We start from the raw sequence: 5,603 nt of genomic DNA, 5'->3' as shown, positions 1-5,603 counted from the left end.
ATCTTTGTACTCACAGAGCAAGACGATCAAATTCTGTTTGGTGTTCTCTGAAATGGAAGTCCCAATCTTCACTTCTTGTTTCTTTTCTTCACTCCCCAAATTTACTGTCTCAACAGATTCTTAATGGAGTAAAATATATTTCTCTTCTTGTTCAACCATTCTTAGTAAGTTAGGAGGCCGGTCACAATTTTCAGCATCTTCTTCGGCTTCAAATTCTCTTAAACAAACAACCTTCTCGAAATCGATTTCAGGACTTGTAACGGGATTGTTCATGCCATGGATATCTGAGCACTTGAAAGGCGGATAAAAAGACTGCTATAGGGGAGCATAAAAGTATTGGAATCAACACACACAATGTCATGGAATGAGATACATGGAGAGAAAGGATATGAAGTGATGGGGGTAATTATGAAACTGATAAGAATGAAAAGATCATAACAAAATACATCTTCATTAATGTCCATTGAAATGATAAATAGCAAACATAAGCTCTTACAAAAGGAATCCCACTATTTAGGGGAACACAAAATAAATGGAGAAGTAACATTGGGCATTACTCTGGAGAGGACTTAGAAATTACAAGAAGGTCCACAGCAGTCCAATTGTTCAAAACATATCCTAGAAGACAGGGGTGTATCATTGAAACATCCTCAATTGTATCACTCTCGTTGAGCTCAGCATCCATAGTTCTAGCTCTTAAATGCGTTCTATAAGAATGACGTGATTCCAGACTTGGAGTGTCGCAACTGTGGAATATATTGTTTTAGTCTCAGTGAATGATTAGGGTGAGATGTATACGCAATGAATGAATGAATGAATGAATGACCAATGGATGCTAGTCATGCGTAAATATGCAAAAAATGGTGTTGATTTCAAGATAGCCCCATATTTTGGCGTTTCATTTATCAAAAGAGTCAATTACAAAATATTTTGCCAACGAAGATGACCCTAGTTCTTGAGTTTCACTGTTTCCAGATCCTAGTCAAATCTTCAGGGTTATTCTGACGAGCATTCGAAGTCGCCTTCTCGGAAAGATCAGAGATATATCTTTCCTTTAAATTGTCCCTTTTACTTTCTCAGCCCTCAAAGACTAGTCTCTGACTACGACATTTTTCTGGATTACCTGTGTAATTTGACTCATTCATCAGAAACCCGTTTTTGACAACCAATCTCTAATCAACACCTTCCTAATGAGATGTCTACGATGCATGATGAAAAATAAAATGAAGAACAAATAACATTGGTTAGAGATCACAACAGATATAAACAGAAGGAAAATAAAAAATAAATACTATGGAAAATTTAACAAATTAAGCTAGTCAATCATGCAATTTGGTGGAACAGACCCACATTTTTTTTTTTGCCCCAACATGCTTTACAAAAACCTACCCCACATACCATCAGACAATCTACCCGACCCAATTTATTAAATAGACCCAATTCATTTGCAAATAAGTGTAAATGTAATAAAAGGTAAGAAGCGTTTCTCTCATGTACTTATTTTGGTAACTATCAAACGGACAGAGGTTCGGCGTGGCTCTAATTAGGTGGCTCGTACGGTTCACTATATGTGGTTTTGGTTTTAGAAAGGTACTCGAATTGTCCATACTATCACCTACTAAGGTTAGTACGGAGCCTCGGTCACCACCCATCACAGGCTCACGAGCTCAATTCGAGGGATTACATTTACTTATGCCTATGCGGAGGGACGAGTTAACTCACGAAAGCATAAGTCATATGTAACCCGGAAGTATTTCACTAGCCTGTACGGAGGGACGAGTTAACTCACGAAGGCATAGCGTTTACTTCCACTTAAACGGACGGAGCCCGGGTAGAGAGCTCATGTTATGCAAGAATGCAAGTGCACGGTGTGTGGGGAGAAACTCACAAACCTTTTTATTTTTATTTTTACTAAAAAAAACAAACTAAAACCATAAAACTTAAAGCTGAAAAAAAAACAAGAAAATAAAAACAGGTTAGAAAAATATTAATTTCAAAACCGGATGCGGATGCATGATTTTTCAAAAAAAAATTCAAGGATCATGATTAAAAATTAAATTAAACAAGAAATTTTAAAAATTTTGACAACACGCGTTTAACACCAGACTCGACTCTTAAAAAGTTCCCCAGTGGAGTCGCCAGCTGTAGCGACTTAAAAATTTGGGCATGGGCGCTGATGGGAGTAATTATTGAAAATTTGAAAATTGAATCTCGACTTTATTTGAAAAGGGAGTCGCCACCGATCTTTTTTCTAGGTGTGATCGGACACCTTTAAAATTCTCTTTTTAGTAGAAAAATTTATTTTTAAACTTTTCTAAAAAGAGGTAATTTTAGGTCTATGTTAAAATCCAGAGAAAATTAGGGTTCGGGAGTCGGTTACGTGCGAGGAAGGTATTAGCACCCTCGCGACGCCCAAAATTGGTATCTCGTTAAACACGCGTTGTCCTAATTTTCAAAAATAGAAGTTCAATTTAATAGTTAATCGCGATCAGATCAAAATACGAGAATTTTTAAAAACACGAAGATTTTTGAAACAATTAGTTTTTTGAAAACGCGAAAAATTTTTAAAACACGAGAATTTTAGAGACACGAAAATTCTTAAAAATACGAAAATTTTTGAAAACACGGAAATTTTTAAAAAACACGGAAATTTTTGAAAACATGAAATTTTTGAAACACGAGGATTCTTGAAAACACGAAGATTTTTTAAAACACGGAAATTTTTGAAAATACGGAAATTATTTTTAAAAAACACGAATATATTTTTTGAAACACGGTAAATTTCATTATTATTTTTTGAGACACGAGAAATTTTGGAAACATGAAAACTTTTGAAAACACGATTTTTTTAAAACGTACCGTATTTAACACGAATCGATGATATTCACCCCGACATGGCGATGAAATCGTCGATTTAGTGTCAAATCGATTCGACATAATATTTAATCGTGATTCTATTAAAACACGAGAAACCTTTTCTAGTTTTAATAACATGAGAATTTTTGAATATCTTCATTTTTTTAAAAAAAGGGCGGCCCGTATTTAACACGAGCCATCGATATTCACCCAACATAGCGATGAATTCGATAACTTAATATTAAATTGGTTCGTTGCCTTGTGCATTAAAATATTTTTTAATTTTAAAAATGCAAGTAAAATAAATGTGATAATATTTCTAAATATGCTATTTAAAAATACTAATAAATTGAAATGAAACAATAATTAAATATACAGATTAATTTAAAACGAGGGTAAAAGGATTACCAAAAGCCAAAAGTTATGGGCTTGATCCAACGGGCTACGCAATTCGGGCCTTTTTTTTGTTTTTTCTTCTTTTTTTTTCTTTTTCTTTTTTCTTTTTCTTTTTCTTCCCCATTTTTCTGGACTGGGCTGGGCTGTTTGTACTGGGCCTGGGGGCTGCACTGCTGGACTGGGTTGGCCTGCTAGGCGCTGTTGGGCCTGGCTCCTGGGTTGGCCTGCTTGATCTGCTGCTGGGCTGCACTTGGGCTGGGTAGTTGGCCTGCTTCTTTTTTCTGCTTTTTTCTTCTTTCTTTTTTTTTGGGGGGTTTGAGGCTACTGGTGGGCTACTACTGATGCTGCTGGGTGCTGCTGTTTGGGTCGGATCCGGGTCGGGTCGGGTCGGGTCGACCCGATTACTCCTTTTATTTTATTATTTTATTTCTTTTTTCTTTCACTTTTTCCTTTTCTTCTCTTTTTTCTTCTTTTTCTTCTCCAAGCCGAACCCCAGCCTCCTTGCTCTTCCTCACCGTCGCCACTTCCTCCACACGGTGCGATGGTCGCCGGCGTCTCCTCTTCTCTCCTTCTTTCTTCTTCTCTTCTTTTCTCTTTTCCTTTTCTTTTTGGTTGCTATTTTTTCTGTGCTTGCTGTTTTTATATTTTGCTTGTTGCTTTCCTTATTTGTGTAGATGCGACGGTGGTGGAGGTGTCACGGTGAAGGTGCGACGACGGTGGTTGCGAGAGGAGGCTTTTGGCTGCTGTTTCTTGACTGTTTTTGCTGCTGTTTTTTTTAATTTTTTTCTTTTCTTTGCTGCCAAAACCGAACCCCCCTCTCTTCCTCTCATCTTCTTCTTTTAAATCCTTCAATTTTGTCTTCTTTCCTTTGTTTTCAGGCGGTAGGGGAGCATCATTGGCCTAGGGAGGCTGCTGGAGTAGCTAGAGGTGGGTGGAGCACGCTTGGCTACCGACTGGCAGATTTGACATGTCCAGGAGGACCAAATTGTAAAGGGTGTAAAGTTTTCAGGGTAAAAATGTAATTTTAGAAAAATATGATGCTAAAATGTAATTTTTAGAAATTTTAGGGGTCCTAATGTAATTTATATTTTTTGTATTTTTTCTGATTTATTATTGCTTTATTAATATTTTTAAAATATAAAAAACAAAACAAAACAATGGGCCAAAGCCCAAACAAGTCCAAACTTAAATTATTTAAAACCCAATCATCCAACCCTACATGCCCACCCATTGGGCCCAATCATTAGGCCCACATTGGGCAAGCCCAAAAAAATCATAATTTTTTTAATATATATAAAATAAAATAAGATAACATAAATAAAATAAAATAAAAACACGAAGAACGTACCGGACAAAATTCAGTGATTACATACAAAAAAATATAAAATTATATTTTTTGTAGCCTGCCAATGGCCGACACCAACTTTATATAATTTTTTTTTATTTTGGGCTGTTAATGGCTGGCACTAATATACGAAAAAATTTAATTTTTTTTAATGATGGCCTGCCAATGGTTGACACCACCTTTATGTAAAAAAATATTTTTTTTACATTTTGGGTTGTCATTGACTGATACCAGTATACGAAAAAATCTGAAATTTTTTTTTGTGGTAGCCTAGCAATGGCCGACATCAACTTTATGTAAATTTTTTTTTGTGTTAGCCTGCCAATGGCAAGCACCATCTTTATGTAATTTTTTTTTTACATTTTTGTATGTCATTGGCCGACATCAGTATACGAAAAAATTTGAAATTTTTTTTGGTGGTAGCCTACCAATGGCTGGCACCATCTTTATGTAAAAAAAAATATTTTTTTACATTTTGGGCTGTTATTGGCCGGCACCAGTATACGAAAAAATTTAATTTTTTTTTTAATTTTGGCCTTTCAATGGACGGCACCACCTTTATGTAATTTTTTTTACATTTTGGGCTGTCATTTCCATGCACCAGTTTACGAAAAATTTTTTAAAAAAACTTTTTTTTGGTGGTAGCGTGCCAATGGCAGGCACCAACTTTATGTAAAAAAATATTTTTTTTTTTACATTTTGGGCTATCATTGACCGACACCAATATACGGAAAAATTTGAATTTTTTTTTGGTGGTAGCCTACCAATGGCCGGCACCACCTTTATGTAATTTTTTGGTGGTAGCCTACCAATGGCCGGCACCACCTTTATGTAATTTTTTTTTACATTTTAATGTCATTGGCTTAAGACCAAGATATCTGAAAAATTTAAATTTTTTTCAATGGTGGCCTGCCAATGGCCGGCACCACCTTTATGTAAATTTTTTTTACATTTTAGGTTGTCATTTGCCGGCACTAGTTTACGAAAAAATATGAAATTGTTTTTT

At 35.6% G+C, this 5,603-nt stretch overlaps 2 long non-coding RNA genes across 3 annotated transcripts; one reads left to right on the top strand and one right to left on the bottom strand.

The window, feature by feature from the left end:
• Nucleotides 1-435: 435 nt before the first annotated feature.
• LOC128039847 (uncharacterized) lies at nt 436-3,728 on the bottom strand. 2 transcript variants are annotated; one of them, XR_008194539.1, is made up of 2 exons: nt 3,265-3,728; nt 436-746 (listed from the first exon to the last, which is right to left on the bottom strand). It is a non-coding gene; the product is annotated as an uncharacterized LOC128039847 (long non-coding RNA). The 2 variants fall into 2 exon arrangements; XR_008194538.1 differs by lacking the exon at nt 436-746 and adding an exon at nt 867-1,123.
• LOC128039846 (uncharacterized) lies at nt 3,690-4,348 on the top strand. The gene is made up of 2 exons (XR_008194537.1): nt 3,690-3,788; nt 3,927-4,348. It is a non-coding gene; the product is annotated as an uncharacterized LOC128039846 (long non-coding RNA).
• Nucleotides 4,349-5,603: the final 1,255 nt, after the last annotated feature.

This window comes from Gossypium raimondii, chromosome 3 (assembly GCF_025698545.1).
Source record: "Gossypium raimondii isolate GPD5lz chromosome 3, ASM2569854v1, whole genome shotgun sequence".
Lineage (NCBI taxonomy): Eukaryota > Viridiplantae > Streptophyta > Magnoliopsida > Malvales > Malvaceae > Gossypium > Gossypium raimondii.
Note: the sequence above shows the minus strand (reverse complement) of the source record. Positions and strands in the feature narration are given on the sequence as shown.